Genomic DNA, 18,182 nt, shown 5'->3' with positions numbered 1-18,182 from the left:
TGCCCATCCTTTGTCCAGTGAGTTGCAATTCCACCCTCTCACATATCAGCTTCTATATACCAGGGGTGCCAAAGAAATGTATACAAGCGGACACTTTGGTCAGCGTTGCTCAAGCAGCAGTTCACTGTCATCAGAAGTGTCTGGACGCTGATGGTAACCACTTTGAGCACCCCTTGTCATTGCAGAGTCAAACGTGACTTGGATTCATCTTTTGTTATTGGTATATATCGAGTATTACAATTTTAATAGTTTTTTCCTTACTGAAAATGTGTATACATTTTTTTTTGGCACCCTCTGTATTTATGAATCTGTTTCTAGATGCTTCTAATCCATTAGTCAATTTTCCTATCCCTGTGCCAGTATCAGACTATTTTAGTTACCATAGTTTTGTAAGAAGTCTTTGCTAATATCTATGTAATAGGAAAGACCGTCACCCTACTCCCACTCCAATCTTTTTTTAGGTGTCCCTTGGCTATTTTTAGGTCTTTTCTATGTGTATCTTAGATTCAACTTTAAAATTTCCATGAAAAACTCTTGAGATTTTGATTGGAATTCCATTTACTCTGTAGATCAGTTTAGGGAAATGGACCTCTTTATGATGTTAATTCTTCCTGTCTCTAAACATGGTTTTTGTTAGTGATTTTCTGCAAGATTTCATGTTTCTCCATATATGTATCACATACATTTCTTTCAAATATTTATTAATAGGTTTCTTTTGTTTTTTGTTGCTAACTTAAAATACATCTCTCTTTAAATTATTTTTTTTGTTTGTTCCTGGTGAATAGAAATACAATTGCTTTTTGTATATTTATCTTCTGGCCAGTCATCTTGACAAATTCTCTTATTCTTTCTATTACTTTTTGTGAAGACTCTTTCGAGATTTCTATACAGACTCTCATATATGTGAATAATGATGATTTTATTTTGTGCTTACAATCATTATACATTTTCTTTTATCTTTGAAAGAAACAATGACAGTTGGCACCCTTGTGTTGCTGCTGATTTTAAATGCTTTTAGTATTTTACCATTAAGTATAATGCTTCCTGTAGGATTTCTGTAGATACCTTCCATCAGTTGGAAGGCATTCCCTTTTTTAAAAATAGGTTGGTTTTTAGAGCAGTTTTAGATTCACAGACATTTACATTGGGTTCACAAAATAAAAGTACAGAGGGTTCCCATATATGCTCTGCCCCAAACACACAGCCTTCCCCACCATCAACATCCTGGACTGGAGCACATTTGTTACAATCAGTGGACCTACACTGACACATCGTTATCACTCCAAATACATCATTTACGTTAGGGCTGACTCTTGGTGTACAGCTATGAGTTTGACAAATGCGTAATGATATATATCCCTCATTAGCTCATCAGACAGAAGAGTTTCACTGCCCTACAAATTCTCTGTGCTCTGCCTGTTCGTCCCACCTTCTTCCCAACCCCAGGCGACCAGGGATCTCCATAGTTTTCCCTTTTCCAGAATGTTATGCTATTGGAATCATATAATAAGCAGCCTTTTAATACTGGCTTCTTTCACTTAGTAATCATATGCCTTGAACGTTTTCCATGTCTTCTTGTGGCTTGATAGCTCATTGCTTTTTAGAACTGAATAATATGCCATTGTCTTCATGTACCAGGGTAAGTTTTATTTACCCATTATTTACTGAAGGACATCTTGATTGCTTCCAAGTTTTGGCAATTACAAATAAAGTTTCTACAAACATCCATGTGCAGGTTTTGTGTAGATATAAGTTTTCCACTCACTTGGTTAAGTACCAAGGAACATAATTTCTGGATCAAATGGTAAGAGGATGTTTAGTTTTCTAAGAAATGACCAAACTATCTTCCAACGTGACTGGACCATTTTACATTCCCATCAGCAATAAATGTAAGTTCCTGTTGCTCCACACCCTCTGCAGCCTTGGGTGTTGTCAGTGTTTTGGACTTTAGCCATTCTAATAGATATGTGGTGGTATCTCATTATTGTTTTAATTTAATTCCCTAGTGACATATGATATGGAGCATCTTTCATGTGCATGTCCATATGCTTATTTGCATCTGTGTATCTTCTTTGGTAAGGTATCTGTTCAGATCTTTGCCCATTTTTTAATCAGGTTGTTTGTTTTCTTATTACTGCATTTTAAGAGTTCTTTGTATATTTTGGATAATAGTTCTATATCAGAGAGGTCTTTGTTAAGTATTTTCTCCCAGTCTGTGGCTTGTCTTCTTATTCTCTTGACAGTGCCTTTTGCAGAGCAGAAGTTTTTAATTTTAATGAAGTCCAGTTTATCAATTATTTCTTTCATGGATCATGCTTTTGGTATTGTATCTAAAAAAGTAATTGCCAAAGCCAAGGCAACCAAAAATTTCTCCTGTTATATTCTAGGAGGTCTATAGGTTTGTATTTTGTATGTAGGGCTATGATCCATTTACAGTTAATTTTTGTGATGTGAAGTCTGTGTGTCTAGATTTCTTTTTCATGTGCATGTCCAGTTCTGGCACCATTTTTTGAAATGACTATTTTTTTTGCTATTGCATTATCTTTTCTCCTTTGTCAAAATCAGTTGGTTATATTTTGGGGGGTCTATTTCTCGGCTCTCTATTCTGATCCATCGATGTATTTGTCTCTCGTTTTGCCAATAGCACACTGCCTGGATTACTGTATCTTTGTAGTATGTCCTGAATCAGGTAGTGTCAGTCCTCCAACTTCGTTCTCCTTCAATATTGTGTGGGTTATTCTTGTTATTTTGCCTCTCTGTATAAACTTTCAAATCCGTTTATCAATATCCACAAAATAACTTGCTGGTATTTGGATTGGGGTTGTGTTGAATAGATAGATTAAGTTGGTAAGAACTGGCTTCTTGGTAATATTGAGTCTTCCTATCCATAAATGTGGACTAGCTCTCCATTTATTTAGTTCTCCTTTGATTTCTTTCATCACAATTTTGTAATTTTCCTCATATATATCTTGTACGTATTTTGTTAGATCGATACGTAAGTGTTTCATTTTAGGGGAGTGCTAATGTAAATGGTCTTGTGTTTTTTATTTCAATTCCTTTTTCTCATTGTTAGCATGTAGGAAAGAATTAACTTTTGTATATTAAACCTGTATCCTGCAACCTTGCTATAATTGCTTATTAGTCCCAGTCATTCTGTTATTGATTCTTTTGGATTTTCATTCATGTCACCTGTGAAAAAAGACAGTTTTATTTCTTTCTTTTAAATCTGTATTCCTTTTATTTCCTTTTCTTGTCTTCATTAGCTAGCGCTTCAGTTCAATGTTGATCAGGAGTGGTGAAAGAGGACATTCTTCTCTTGATCGAGACATTCCTTTTTATTCCTAATTTGTTAAGAATTTTGGAATATATGAGCATTGACTTTTATCAAAGGGTCTTTCTGAATCTATTGAGGTTATCATGGATACATAGTTTAACTACTTCAATTTGTAAATATGGTAAGTTAAATTTATAGATTGTTCTGATGCTAAATCATTCTTATATTCCTAAGATCTACCCAACTTGGTTATGGTGTTTTCTTTACATCACTAAATTCAAGATTTTTACATCTTTCTTCATGAGTGATAGTTGCCTGTTATTCTCCTTTCACATACTTTGCTCATTTGATTTTAATACCAGATTTTTATTGATTTGGGGAGTATTCCTCTTTTTTTTATTCCTTGAAGAATTTTTAGAAGATTGGAATGACATGTTTTTTAAATATTTGATAAAACTTGCCTATAAAACTATCTGAGTCTGGTGTTATCTTTATGGAAAGATTTTAAACTCCTGTTGCAGTTACCATAATTGGTATAGACCTATCAAGGCTTTCTAATTCTTCTGAAGTTAGTTCTCCCGTCCCTAGGAATGTGTCCACTTTGTATATGTTTTCAGATTTAATTGCATAGAATTTGTTATAGTGTACTCTTTTTATTTTAAAGTTTTTGCTGGGCCTGTATTATGTCTGCATTTTTATTCCCCGTATTACTCTTTTTTTATGCCTTCTTTCTTTTTTTCTTAATTCATTTCACCAGAAGTTTTGTCTCTGTTATTAGTCTTTCCAAGAACTAATTCCTGGCTTTATTGGTTCTCTCTTTGTGTCTTTGTTTTCTACTTCATTAATTTCTGCTTTTATATTTATTATCCTCTTTTATATTTTTTAGTTTATTTTTCTGTCCCTTTTCTAACTTCTGAAATGGGTCACCTAGCACATTAATTTTCAGACTTTCTCTTTTTCTAGGACAATCATTTGCGAAATAAATTTCTCTTTCAATGCTGCTTTTGCTGAATCTCAGAACTTTTTATATGTAATGTTGGCATTATTGTTTAGTCCTGAGTATTTTAAATATCCATTATGATGCTTTAATTGACCCAGTGAGTCTTTAATTTTCCAAACATAGAGAAATATTTTCCTTTTTGTTATTGACTTCTAATTTAATTTCACTGTAGTTGAAGAACATTTATTTACATATCAGCCATTATAACTGTATAAAGCAGTTTTTTTGTAAATGTTCCATATGTGCTTGAAAAGAACGTGTACATTCTACTTTTGTTCAGTAGATCAAAAGTCTTATTTTATTCACAATTTCTATAGCTTTACTAATTTTTTCTTTGTTCTGTTAATAATTGAGAGAAAGGTATTGAAATCTCTTACCAAGATGATAGGCTTTGTATTTCTATTAATATTTGCAACATAATTAGTTTCCTAGAAGTTTAAAACTTTTATCATTAGATAACTCTATCCCGAATCATTTTTTTGTTGTTTTGGTTTAAATTCTATTTTCTCTAATATTAATACGGCTATGCCAGCATTGCTTGGAAGAGCATTTTCATGGTGTATCTTATTCTATCCTTTAACTTTCAAATTTTTCATGTTCTTATGTTTTAGGCGTGTAATTAGCAAATAGTGGGAGGTGTTGTTTGTTTTGTTTCTTCATTCTGCTGAGCTCTCTTTTAATTAGAGTTTGGTTCGTTTTCAGTTATGATTACCAAAGTATTTGGACGTGTTTCTTACATTTCACTTTCTACTTTTGCTTTTCCTGTACTTTTTTGTTTATTTTGTCTTAATTTTTGTTGTCATTTGTTGTGTTTTATTTTGCTTTTTGACTGATTAAGAGAAGGGTTTTTTTGGTCTTTTTCTCCTTATTACTTTACCCCCTCTGATGGTTTGGAAGTTATACATGCTAATTCTTTCTGTTTAGTGATAACCTTTGAATTTTTACCAGGCATTCTTAACCTAAAGAAGCCTGAAGTTAGTACCTGAACCTCTTCTCTAGCCATACAAGGACCTCAGAACACTGTGTAATTAATAATTACTCCATCCAAACTTATATGCTACTGTTGTGCAGTATTCTAGATCTGCCCTTGTTTCAACTTCAAATTAGTAAGCATTATTTTATATGACAATGTTTGTTTAGCTCTACCTACATATTTACATATTTATAAATTTATTTGCCCATCATTAACTCTTGGCCATGTTAGACCTTCTTTCTGGTACCATTTTCACTTAGAAATTCCCTGTCTAAGTCCATCAGTCTCTCTCTCTCTCTCTCTCTCTCTCTCTCTCTCTCTCTCTCTCTCTCTCTCTCTCATTTATTTATCTGAAAATGTCTCTTCTTTCACCCTCATTTTGAAAGATAGATTTTGGAATACCCATCTCTAAGTTGACAGTTATTTTCTGTCAGCACTTTGAAAATACTATTCCATTGCCTCTGGCTTCCATTTCCGTTTTGTTGTAGAGAAGCCTGTTGGTATAAATATTGTCCTTTTGTGGGTTATCTATGTTTTTTCTCTATTGCTTTTAAGACTTCTACTTTGGGTTCTGAATTTGCACTGCTCTGTGAGTAGGTGTGGAGTCCTTTTATTTTTTTCCCTCCTTGCAGCATGGAAAATTCTCAGTTATTATCTCTTTAAATGTTACTTCTTTTCCATTCTTTGTTGCTTTTGAAGCTTTGGTTAAAGGTATATTATGCCTTCTTATTCTCGTCTCTATATCTCTTATTTTCTAGCTGCCTGTCTCTCTGATTTGAATTCTGTGAAATTTCTTCAGCTCTTCCTGTTCAGTTGTGTCTAATCTATTTCACCCATTTCGGTTTTTAAAAATTCATTTCAACAATTATATTTTTAATTTCTAGAAATTCTGTTTGGTCCTTTTCAAATTTCACTGGTTATTTTTTACTAGTCTTTTATTACTTGTTTATATTTTGTGATCCCATCCTTTATTTCTTTAAACATTTCACCCATATTAGTTTATGTTCTAAGTCTGTTAGTTTTTAAATTTGAAATCCTTGAAGAGGGGCATCTAATTTTGTGGGGCTTTTTGTTTGTTTCTTCAGGTTCTCCCTCTGCTTCTTTCCTTGTCTGCTGGGTAGTTTTGAGTGTGAGGTCACGTAGTTGATGTTTTCCTCTGAGCCCACTGGAGGCCTGTTGAACATGCTTTCCTCCCTAGAGGATTAGCATCAGCGTTTGCCAGAAGCAAGGAGCACTGAAAACCAGGTTACCTCCAAACCTGGCCAGGTCCCCAAGCGCAATCTAGGAGTTGAAAGTCCAGCCCTCACACCTTGCTGCAGCTCTGATGTCAATATCTGCTTCAGGACAACCCCTCCACCACCTCGTTAGTCTGGTTTTCACTTATGGCTTCCTCCTTTTGTTTCTTCCCTTGCCTCTGAGATTGTCCTTACTTTCTAGGATATAAGCAGCTCCACAAAAACTATATTTTATGCATTTTGCCGCAGAAGTGCCCAGAAGCAAAACCTCAGTTTCCTCATCTGTAAAATGGTCATCAATAATAAGAACAGTAGTAACAACTACCCCACACATCGTAAGAATCCTAGGAAATCATACAGGGCAAAGCACCATAAAAGTGTTAGTTTGAGAACAATTGCCGTATGTTGTTGATATTTTATGGTGCTGAGTGTTCTACGTGCAATATTTCATTTAATCCTCCAGCAGATCTGGTTTTTTCATCAACCCCACTTTACAAAAGAGGAAGTAAGGTTTCAAATGGTTAAGGTTCAACTGCATCACGGTTATTCTGATCGTTATTGTTACCTCGTTGTTGGAAGAGGAGGCAATGGGAACACCTGTGGCGATACCGGTCTAAGGGAATGGGCTGGGGGCCTGCCCATTGGTTGAGGGGCAGCGTGGTGGACTAGGGACTGCTGGGATTGCTGGGACTCAGGAGAAGGGGTAGGGTTGTGGTTCTGACTGGTTCTTGTTCATGCTCTTGAACCAGCTGAGCTTGTGGTTTGGGGTGCTGGCTGCAGGAATCTCAGCCTGCTCGTCTGTTAGGAGCAGAGGGGTGAGCTGTGGGTGCTGCAGTGTTTGCACACTTTGTGAGTTATCACGGAGGTATGGCCCCTGTTGTTTCCCTGGTCGGTTGCACTTCTCTGATGTCCTCAAGTTCCTTGTGTGTCTCATCTCTGTGTGCAGTGGAAGTTTTGGTGCCGTTTTCTGTTCACCGCTTAGCTCTTGAGCGGCCAAGCTCCTTGAAGGCAGGCACCAACTCTTCTTGGCTCTTTGTCACCTGGCAAGGGCCTGGCGTATCACAAGTGTTCAGCAGATGATGAATCCCGGACTAAACAGTGGATCCTTCCTACTGCATCGTGCAGGAGCCGCACTGACAGCACCTTCGTAAACCTCTGCGTATCCAGCTGGAAGCTCGCTGCTTCCCCAGCACTGTGTTCCGGCATCATCCCACATTCCAGCGCTCCATCGCACTGTCCTCGCACCCACACGTGTACTTGTCATTCTGGGTGGACAAATTTTTGGTTTGGCAAATATGATCTCTGTATCCCATCTGCCCCCAGGTCCTCGCTTCATGTGTGGTATGGAAAAGGGCTTTGGAACGAGGCATCCCTGGATCCAAACTGTGGCTTCTCCCCTCACTGGCTCTATGAACAAAGGGTTTAACCTGTGTGAACCTCAGTCTCAGTCTTCCTACCTCCAAAATGGGGAGAGTGAAGCCAGCCTCCCAGGAATGTGGAGAGATGGGCATTGTGTGGGTGGGTTTGTGGTGAGGGAGACTCTCCTCCAGTTTCCCTCGTGGGCCTCTGGACCTGTTCTGTTTGCCGGCATATTACACCCGACCTGAACTCTGTGGCTCCCAAAGGGCCTGAGCGTCTTTGGCTCCACACCACTTATGGCTGGGCCCACAGTTCCCTTCGGCCTCCACCAAGCCCAGCACATTCTGAGGCTTCCCCAGGACGGGCTGGGCCCCCACCCCAGGCTCATTGCTCTAGTTCTTGGCTAGCTGGGAGGCAGCTGCCAGCCAACTGTTTACTTATGATCATGGTCTCCTCTGTGGCAGCATTTGCCAGCCATGGAGCGAGGGCAGATTTATGAACTCGGTCACACAGAAATTATTTAAGGCCCTGGTTGGCCAACAGTAATGTAAAGACTTACAGTCCCTGTGTGAAAAAGGATTGCATTTAGGTGCCCACACTTTGGTCTGATTTACAGTGTAGGCCGAGGATCCAATTAGCATTCACAGCCGTCTTTTAGCTAAAACCCAGCGCCTTCCAGGATTATGCAGACTTTCCAAGGCCTGGGCTATGATGAAATTATAGCTGGAGGCTTGTAAAGTCATGCACCGTTTATAAATACTCTATATTCTTAACTGCCCTACTGCTCAGCTTACCTGAAAGGTCTGGGGCCCCCATGGCCTAGCTGCTTGTTAAAGTGACCCTAGGAGATTATTGGAAAGGGGGTTCTGGTTTCAATCCTGGATCTCTACTACTTGCTGTGTGACCTTGGGCAAGTGGTTTAGCCTCTCTAAGCCTAAATTTCTTCATCTATAACTTGACTAATGTGGTAGAATGTGACTTGAGAAGAGTCACACACTCTGCTTTGTGGAAATCCAACCAACTAGGTAATGGCTGTAGATACCCATCACAGTTCCTGGCACATAGTAGGTGCTCAGTAATGGTGTGTATATTAGAGTTCCTGAAAGGAACAAAAACCCGGTATGGTGCTGGCCTCTTCTCTGATACTCTGCCTGACTGCTGACAGTGGCAGGCAATAGAGTGTGGTATATTGCCTGCAGTCCTTGGGGCAGCAGGGCCGGGAATGGGTGCTGGGTGGGCTGCGTGGGTGCTTGTCACCATTACCATGGGCTTCTGAACAGTCTACTGAACAGACTGTGGTTGAGGCCTTTTTAAAGCACCTTCTGTGTGCGTGAGCGCTGCGTGCCTAGCACAGTGCCAGAGTCATAGCAGGCATAACAAAAATGTGCCGCAGTCGTGGGAATGTCGGTCATGCTGATGTACTCACAGACCAACCAGACAGACCCGGACCCTGTCTCCAGTCTTCCCTGTGGCACACGCTCCTCACTGAAGCTCCTCCCCTCGGTGGGGGGTGGGGGTCCACTGGTGGGCGTTGGAGGGACGCTGGCGTCAGGTCAGCGAATGCACAGGTTGTTGCCAATCAGTACTGTCCACTAGTGGGAATTTTGTTCCACAAGCAGGGAGTGAGCCCCGTCACTGAGGTGGGGAGCAGGCTGGGTGCTGCAAGGGGATTCAGTCACTGGGCAGGAGCAGGCCTCGTGACCTCGGGTCCTTCCACTCCCCCTGTGCTGGGACACAGCCACTCCCTCCATGCTCAGCAGAGCCAGCTTTCCTTTCTCTGGCTTTGCTGATGAGCTGTGAACTTCTGTAGCTTTGTGTTAGATGTTCTGTGTCTCCATGATCCCTGTCCATGGCAACATCCAGTGAAAACTTCTTTATATCGCTGTGTGTCCAGGGCTGGGAATACAGCTGTGGGAACATAGAGGGCCCCTATCCTGGCCTGGGAAGTCATGGAGGGCTTCCCAGAGGAGGGACCGCTTGAGCTGGACCTTGAAGGATGAGGCAGTATTAGCCAAAGGAGGAGGAAAGCTGTTCCAGGAGAGGGAATGGTGGGCACAAAGGTGTATGTGTGTGTGTGACAGACAGTGCACTCTCGCAAGCCCATCAGGGCGGCCAGCTGCAGGTGGCTGAAATGGACTGGAGATGGGTATGTCGTGGGAAGATGAGCCAAAGGAGGGACTCACGGGGGCTGCGGACCAGGCCCTTAGGCCACGCTAAGGCTGTCAGGCTGGACACCGGGAGCCATGTGGTGAGAGAATGGATGGCAGAGGCAGGCCCGATGGGGGATAGCGGTGGGCGTGTGCTGGTCACCACCCCAACCGGAAGCGGTGTGGCAGGGTCAAGGCAGGGACTGAGCAGATGGACGGCGGTTCAGGACTGTCCCTAGGACTGAGCGTTTGACAAGCAGTCATGACAAAGCAGTGTTCTGACCTTGTGAGCTCTGGACCTTGAGTCCCCTCTTCAGGCCGCAGTCCCCAGTGACTGTCCATTCTGTGCCAGGTCGGGCTCTGAGTGGCTGGGCACAGCCACGAAAGCCTCGGTCCCTGCCTCAGAACAGCCAGGGATTTCAGAGAAGCCTGAAAAGACAGGATTTGTACAAAATAGCAGAGGCCAGCAAAGCCCACTACGTTATAAGTGACTGTTTCTGTGAAGTCCCAGGGTCCCAGGGCCTGTAAAATGTCCCAGGCCTTCTAGCTCTGGGTCTGATTCTTCTCTCTGCCATGGCGAACCCTCATCAGTCTGGGCTTTGCGTCTCTCCTGCTTTTCAGTTTCTACATGACGCAGGCCAGTGCAGGACTGTTCTTGTTACCTGCAGGCCACAGGGCACTGTGACGGTTCCAGGTGGTCCGGGGTAGGGAGGAAAGAAGTACACACTGAGGCTGTCCTACACATCCAGGGTCCTGATCGAGCATGGGGAATACAGGGTTCCCACAAGGGGAAGGTGGGCGTCCGTTCACTCGCTCACTCAGCCTTTGCCAAGAGCTCCTCTGGGCCAAATCCTGGGCTGGGGGTGGGCACCAGGACACAAATAGGACACTTTTCTTCACTTTGCCCCAAGTCTGGTTGAGAAGCCAGACACTAAATAAAGCAAGGGAAGTGGACATGTGGATAGGCCCAAGGGGTGGGAGTTTGTTAGGAAGAGAATTGGGGACAGTGTGACGGAATGAGCATCGTGTTTGCGAATGACAAGGAATCTGCTGGGCCTGGGTGAAGGACCTGGGGTGGAGGGCAGCAGATAGGAGACCAGAAAGGCCAGCTGGGGCTGGGGCTCAGGCTCGTAGAACCTGGATTGCTTGCATGCAGAGGAATTGGGACAATGTTTGGAGATCCTCCAAGAGGTGCTGTCATCAGCAGCGTTTTTCCAAAGATCACTTGGATAGTGACAGAGGAGGCTGAACCCTAGGGAATGGCACCCAGCACGACCCTGGGCCTGCCTCCAGGGGTCACACTGGGCCCTTTGAAGGTGCCCCTCTGGGTGCCCACATGTTGCTACGCTTCCCAAACCCAGGCTCTGATCACACTGTTTGACCGTGTACCCTCCTTCAGCCTGACGAGCAATCCCCATGCAGGGCCTGGGGCTGCCAGCCCCCACTGGCCGCATCCCTCATCATCCAGAATCCTGGTTCCCACCTCATTTTCGGCTCCGTCCTGCTTTGATTTGGGGCTCTCCTAAGGACGTTTGATTGGCAGTAACTGTAGTGAACCATAAGTTCATGCAAAAGGGAAGATTATTTATGTGTTTTCTGCTGTTCTGTTAACAGACTTCAGAGGGGCATATGGTATAGATAACGATTATTTAGAAATCAGAACTTTTGCAAGAGACTGGAAAGAACTTGGTAAAAATCATTTAGGTACTGTGACGTGCTTCATTTAATAGAATATTATATGTACATAGAGGCTTTCTGATTTTACAGGAGGTGATTTAGGAGAGGTTTTCAGTAATGGAATCAGAGTGACAATTAGTTCCCAGTATCTGCTCAGCGGTACCCCACACCCACGTGGTCTGCTCTGTGTCTGCGTCAAGGCACACCTGAAAGGGTCAGAGCCGCGCTCCCCCGCCGGCCTCAGCCACAGGCTGTGGTTGCTCTGCATCTGGGTACCAGCTGCCATCCCCGCCCTGCTCGTCCAGAACCCCAAGAGGCTTTGCAGACTCTTCCTCGCTTCCTTACATCTAGTCGGTCACCCAATGCTCGCCTCCTAAACTTGTCTCGTGAGCAGACTGCTTGAGTCAAATCCCAATTGCTACTATTTTGTATCTGAGTGAACATGGCGGTTACATCACCCCCTGTGCTGCAGTTTCTTCATCTGTAAAATGGGGGTCCTGATGATAACGTCCACCACTGCGGCTGTTCTGGGGACTTGACGATAGAATGTAGAGCGTCCAGGGTGTCCAGCAAACAAGGCACGAGTGTGGGCTAAGGGATACACTGTTTCCAATTCCAGTCCTGGTCGGCAGGATTGCCCTGGAATTTAGGGCGTGAGTGGGGCTGTGGCGCTGGCTCGTGCTGTGCACACATGGCGCGAGCTCCGGGCTGCTGTCTCTGAGGTGATCACACTTCACACTGGCTGTGGGTGGTGGATGAACATGGTCTGCAGCTTAGCCCTCTCCTCCGCAGCCTGGAAGTGAACTCTCCTCGTTTTGACAGCTCCCTAGTGGGCCTGGTTCAGAGTTGAGTGTGGGCAGGCTGGCAGATGGAGGGCTTTTGTTTCTCGAGTGTCTCCTGAAGCCTGTCAGCACAGCCACAGTCCTACAGCCCACATGCACACGTGCCCGCAATATACCTGTACGCACACACTCACCTGCATGGCCTCTTCTGGTCCCCTTCTGTCCCGTGCTGTGGCCAGGATACCGGTGCCCCGTCACTCTGAGAAGCCTTCAGAGCCACCACCAAGGTCTGAGGTGGAGGATTTACAGAATCAGAGCGGCCCATCGTATCATAACACACTGCTTTGTAGGGAAGGAAGTAACCTAGTCACCTGAGTGGGGGTGGGGTGGAGGTGGGGGGGTGTTGCCAGTGTTTGGATCTGAGAGTCCCTGTGGCACGTTTTGGAACATACCAGCCCTGTGCATTGCTGAGCCTAGAGAAGCCACCGGTGGGCAGCACTCAAGGCCATCCAGAGAGACAGCCTCAGGAGCCCGAAACTGCCGGTCCCCTCAGATCCCAGGTCCTTTTTCCATTCTGTACCTGAGAATGTGTCGTTCAAGCTTCAGAGGCTCTGATGGAGCCTGGGAGGATGACAGAGTATCCTGTACTGGTGCCTTCCGCCCGATCACGGGTTGTCGGGTGGAGAGCCTTCCCGAATCCCCCAAGGCAGTGGCTGTCAGGGAAGTGTCCCCAGCTTCTTGGAGCTGGTCCCTGGAGCCTGATGACAGTTCAGGATTGGTGGAGCCTGTGTCACTGCTTCCCTGATGTGACGCATCCACACCCACACTTTTTTGCCCAGGGTCTTTGCCACCAACAGGCTCAACCCCGAGTCCAAATTGGCATCAGAAGAGGAAACTTGCCTGAACTAATGAGCTGCTTGATTAGTCCTGTGGTGCCAGACTAGAATCAAGTCCTGGCTCCGCTTCAGATTTGCTGTGTGGCCTTGGGCAGGTCACTTCCCCTTTCTGAGCTTTGGTTCTCTACTTTTATAAACTGTGTAAATAGCCTGGCCCCTACTGCCTACTACTACCTCAGTTAAACAAACGTTACCCCACAGGGCTGCGGTGGGGTTGGTGGGGTCCTCTGGGCACCCCAAAGAAAGGGCTTGAGTTCAACTCTACTCACCATGTGACCTCAGATGATTTTTCCACCTCTCTGTGCTTCAGTTTCCTCATTGGACAAAAGAAAGTTGTCGTCCTTGAGATCTCAGCTCAAATGCCACTTCTGCAGAGAGGCTTTCCCTGGGCACCCCGGCCCCATCTCAGTACTCGTGTCGCATCACAAGACCAAGTGCTTTTTCCCATAGCACTCACATGGTCTGATATTATCTTATTTATTTGCTTACTTGGTTGGTATCTGTGTCACTCCAGCATGTGAGCTGCACAAGGGTAGAGGCCATAAGTGTCTTGTTCAACATTATGTCACCAGCAGCTGGAATGCTGCCCGGCATCTTGTAGGCACTTCACACTGGATGCATGATGGATGGGTGAGTGTGTGGATGGATAGGTCACGGTGGATGGATAGGAAAAGGCTGCCTCTTGCTGGCCAGCCGGGGCAACCTCTCAGCAGGCGTGTGAACCGAGGGCAGTGGTCCCTGGCAGAGGGCTGAGTAGTAAATTCCTATCCTGGGGGAGGGTTGATGAGATAACACACAAGTCCCTCCAGGCCACGCTGTGCTTTCCTGGTTACCCTAGATCTGAAGCACAACTAGGGTTCCCCAAGGCTTCCAGCGATGGTGTTGGCTGCAGCTGCCAGACCAGCCAGTGTAAACATGCTGGGTGGGCACAGAAAGCAGAGAAGGTCAGTGGTCCCCTGCTCGGGATATGGAATCAGTTGGAACACCAGTTCTGTGTTGACTTGGTTGGGACCCGCCACCAGTTGAGGGCTTGAACAAGTTGCTTCCTTATTACCTCTGAGCTTAGTTTGTTTGTATATAAAATGGGGATAACACTAATACCTCGCCCCGCAAGATTGGTAAGTGTTTAAAATGGCTGATTAAATGGGAGTCCCCTTTTCTGTTGCTGAGGGATTTGTCTCTGCTTGCCCAACTATCGGGTTGACAATAAAAATAAGAATAGAAAAACTCCTAGAGATAGTCTCACTTGGAGCTGTGGCCACTGGACGGCCAGATGCTTCTCCTGCCCCTCGGCTGTCAGGCGGCAGGGGTGGGGGCTGGGCAGCCAGCCGTTCCTGGGAATGAGCCGAGGGGCTGAGCCGATGGATGGTGGAGCGGGAATGTTCCTGTTAGGCCACGGGAATGTTTGCTTTTCTTCTCCAAGAACTGGTTGTGGTCATGTAAATCACCCTGGAGGAAAATCAGTGGGTCCCCAAATGCATCTGTTGGTTTTTATTAAAAAAAAAAAAAAAAGTAAGACAACAATCTTTGTGGTTGGCTTAAAAGTATTTTAATCATCAATGAACAAGGGAAGAATAAACCCCTGGAGCAGGCAGGAATGTGGCCAGGGGACCTGAGAAGGAAGGCCTGGTGGGGGCAGCCTATCTGCCTGCCACCTGGTCCCGCTGTGCAGGCAGCCGTGTACACGCTTGTGTTCGGGATCACAGGGACCTGCCTGGTTCCACTCCCATGGGGACATGCTCTCCACCCAGAAAGTTTAAGGTTGTGGTGTGCGGTGAGGCCTGGGGGGCTGGTAGGGAACAGTCTTGGGAGGGGGGTTTCCATCTTTTGGGGTGGGTGAGGTTTTTGTGGGAGTGCGTATGTTGGCTACACCTGGGCGTGAGTTAAGCGTTGGGGGGATTGAGAGAGTGGATATGTGTATTTGTGGAATTAAGTCTGTGTGGATGTGTATGCGAGTTGTCTGCAGTGTGATTGGAATGTGGACGGTTGGAGAATCTATGTCTGGGATTGTGACTGGGGTGTGTGTGGGGTTTAGCATGGGATGGGGGTGTTTATGCAATTGATACGTGTGTATTGGGGGTGTGGTATATGTTAGAGATAGACATACACCCATTGCACACCCCATGGGGCCCTGTGCACGACACCCGAAGGACACCCAGACACACCCACGACCTGACCCGACACACCCCACACCTACTGAGCACCCCACACCCCACACATACTTCCATAGCACACTCAGACACACTCCTGTAATAGTTATGCACACGTGTGTGGGTCGGGTTGAGCGAATGTGTGTACTTGTGTATATGTTGGAATTTGAGTTTAAATTGGTGGGGGGGCAGCACGTGGTATGTGCTTGTATCAGAAGAGGGTAATTTGAGAGTGTGGCTGGGTGTTTGGGTATGTGTTGTATGTGCAATGCGTGTGTGTTGGGGGTATGGTGTTGCATTGGGTGTTGGTTAGGTGTGGATATGGGGGTGTGTGTGTGGTTAAGGCAGGCATGTGTTTGGATGAGTGTGTTGGAGAATCTGTTCTGTATGTTCCTGTGTATGGAGTGTGGGAATGTGTGTTGGCATTGGGTGTGTGTGTGTGTGTCGGGGGTGAAATGTTGGATGTACGTGTGTGGTAGGTGTAGGGAGTTGGAGTAGAGCTCACACTGGTGGGGAGAGATGAGTCTGCTGACCCAGCTCAGCCTGTGATTTGAACCCAGGAGCCTGTAGCCCCCAGTCTCTCCTCCTCAATAGAGGGGGCATCTGGGAATATTCTTGGGGGGGAATGAGAGTGAGCAGGGCCTAGAGGGGTGAAGAGAGCACTGAGTCCATGACCTTCTGGGCAGAGGGAGCAGGAGGCAGAATGTCACCTGGCGCGTCCAGGGAAAGCCGTGGACATGGAGAGTGGAGTACAGGGTGAGGGAGAGCAGAAGGAAGTGGGGCCATAACACGGGGACTGAATGTCAGGCCAGGAGCAGGCCTCGATTCTGCGGGAGAGGGAGGAAGAGCTGGAATAGGCTGGACTGCAGAGCTCACAATGGAAGAGGCCCTAGAGGGGCCGTATTGCCAACAGGGCTCTGTGAAGTCCTCATAGGGACCCTGAGAAAGGCAGTCCCTTCATGAGGCTTCACGTTAGTCCCCCAGGCTCTGAGCTCCCGCAGTAGAGTGAATGTTTGACTGGGGGTCCTCCCAGCACCCAGGGAGGCCATAGAGTAAATCGTTAGCCCATTGGGCTGATGAAAACATGGGCGGGAGGGAGAAAGAGGCCTGTGGCTTGGCCTCAAAGGAGAGACTCCTCTTCCTCAACCCGGGAGTCTCCCATCACCTGAGAGAGGCTTCCATCCTGGGCACGTGGTTCCCAAAGTTCTGCCTCGTAATGTCCCCCGGCTTCACTGCCAATCCAAGTGGCGGTTATTTTGAATTTCTTTCTATAAATGGGACGTCATCATATGCTAGAAATTTTGCAAAACCAAAAAGAGAGAGCAGATGACTCCAAACCAGCAGAGTGGAAAGTTTTCTTTGGGCCTGTTCCTGTCCCTGTGTGACACTGAGAGCACTGAGCACAATGTCTGGCACGTAGTAGGTGCTCAGCAAGGGGTGAGTTAAAATGTATTGCTGGGATTTTAGAGTGAGAAGGGTCTGAATCCCAACCCAGACTTTCTCTTGGGTGAGGTGTTCATCTCTGTGTGCCTCCAGTTCCCAGTGGGGTTGTGGAGAGGATTATTGACAATAATTTGCATTGATAAGTTTAGCATCGTGGCTAAAACTTTCCCATGATTCCATGGAGCATCATAGGCATCGTTTTTCGTAGCAGTTTTATATCCCATCTTGCAGATTGTGGTACAACGTACTCAGCTTTGCTCGCTCTGCTGGATATCTAGGTTGTTCCTTAATTTTCCACGATTCCTAGTTCATAATAAGAATATTTCATTAACCATCTTCTCCCATAAATCTGGTCTGATCTCCAGCCTGGGTGGTCACCTAGAACTGAGATATCAAAGTGCGATTGGAACCTGACTCTGTGTTGAGTCGGTGTTCGCTCTCAACGTACGGTCACATCTAACCCTCCAAACCCTGGGGGCCAGACTTTCTCCCCTCTGGGCCCTGTGTTTCCCCAGCACGGCCTCCTGCTCCCTTCCGGCCCAGGACCCGCTGCAGAGAAAAGCCCAGGATGCTCACTTGCCAATGTGTTAATGAGCGAGGCTCCCTCTGGTGCTGACGGCTGAAAACATCCTCAGCCATGATTTGCAGTGGGTCAGTTCCTGAGCCAGACTGGAATCTCCTGGGAGAAAATTCCCTTTTCACCCAATTCTGAGCAGGCATGGCTCTATGGAAACTGATTCCTTCCTGAATAAAATGGAACTCAGATCCCTGAAGGTTGGTAAAGGAGACAGAAAACCTCGTGAGGTGGGCTCAACCTGGTGACCCTGGCTCCTGGGTGCCCTTTGCGGGGTCTCTTGCTGCTCTGCCTCCATCAGCCCCAGGAGGCACTGTGACATTCCCTTCATGCCCCAGAGCTTCCACTTTGCCCCTTCCTAGATGGATGACCTGAGTAGGGTACTGCACTGTGTGTTTAGTCAGCTGTACTATGGGGCGATAAAAACAATAACAACAAAAAGAATACCTACCTTGTGGAGTTTTAATATATATGTATATATATTAGCTCTTGTTTTAGCTCAAGAATGACTTTACTTTTGCAATCACATTTATGGTAAGGGACTTGTGTCCAGGATATATTAAGAACTCTTGCAATTCAATAACAAAAAAGAGAAATAACGCAATTTTTAAAAAGAGCAAAAGACTTGAATAGACATTTCTCCAATGAGAAAACATGGCCAAACGCACATGA

The 18,182-nt window shown here is 45.5% G+C and overlaps 1 protein-coding gene and 1 long non-coding RNA gene across 5 annotated transcripts in view; one reads left to right on the top strand and one right to left on the bottom strand.

The window, feature by feature from the left end:
- GLIS1 (GLIS family zinc finger 1) overlaps window positions 1-18,182 on the top strand; it is a 212,687-nt gene that overhangs the window by 152,823 nt on the left and 41,682 nt on the right. The window lies entirely within an intron of this gene.
- Window positions 994-13,762, bottom strand: LOC141572106 (uncharacterized). The gene is made up of 3 exons (XR_012497227.1): window positions 13,613-13,762; window positions 12,642-12,736; window positions 994-10,417 (listed from the first exon to the last, which is right to left on the bottom strand). It is a non-coding gene; the product is annotated as an uncharacterized LOC141572106 (long non-coding RNA).

Source organism: Rhinolophus sinicus, linkage group LG06, assembly GCF_036562045.2.
Source record: "Rhinolophus sinicus isolate RSC01 linkage group LG06, ASM3656204v1, whole genome shotgun sequence".
Classification (NCBI taxonomy): Eukaryota; Metazoa; Chordata; class Mammalia; order Chiroptera; family Rhinolophidae; genus Rhinolophus; species Rhinolophus sinicus.
This window is presented reverse-complemented; position numbering and strand designations above follow the sequence as displayed.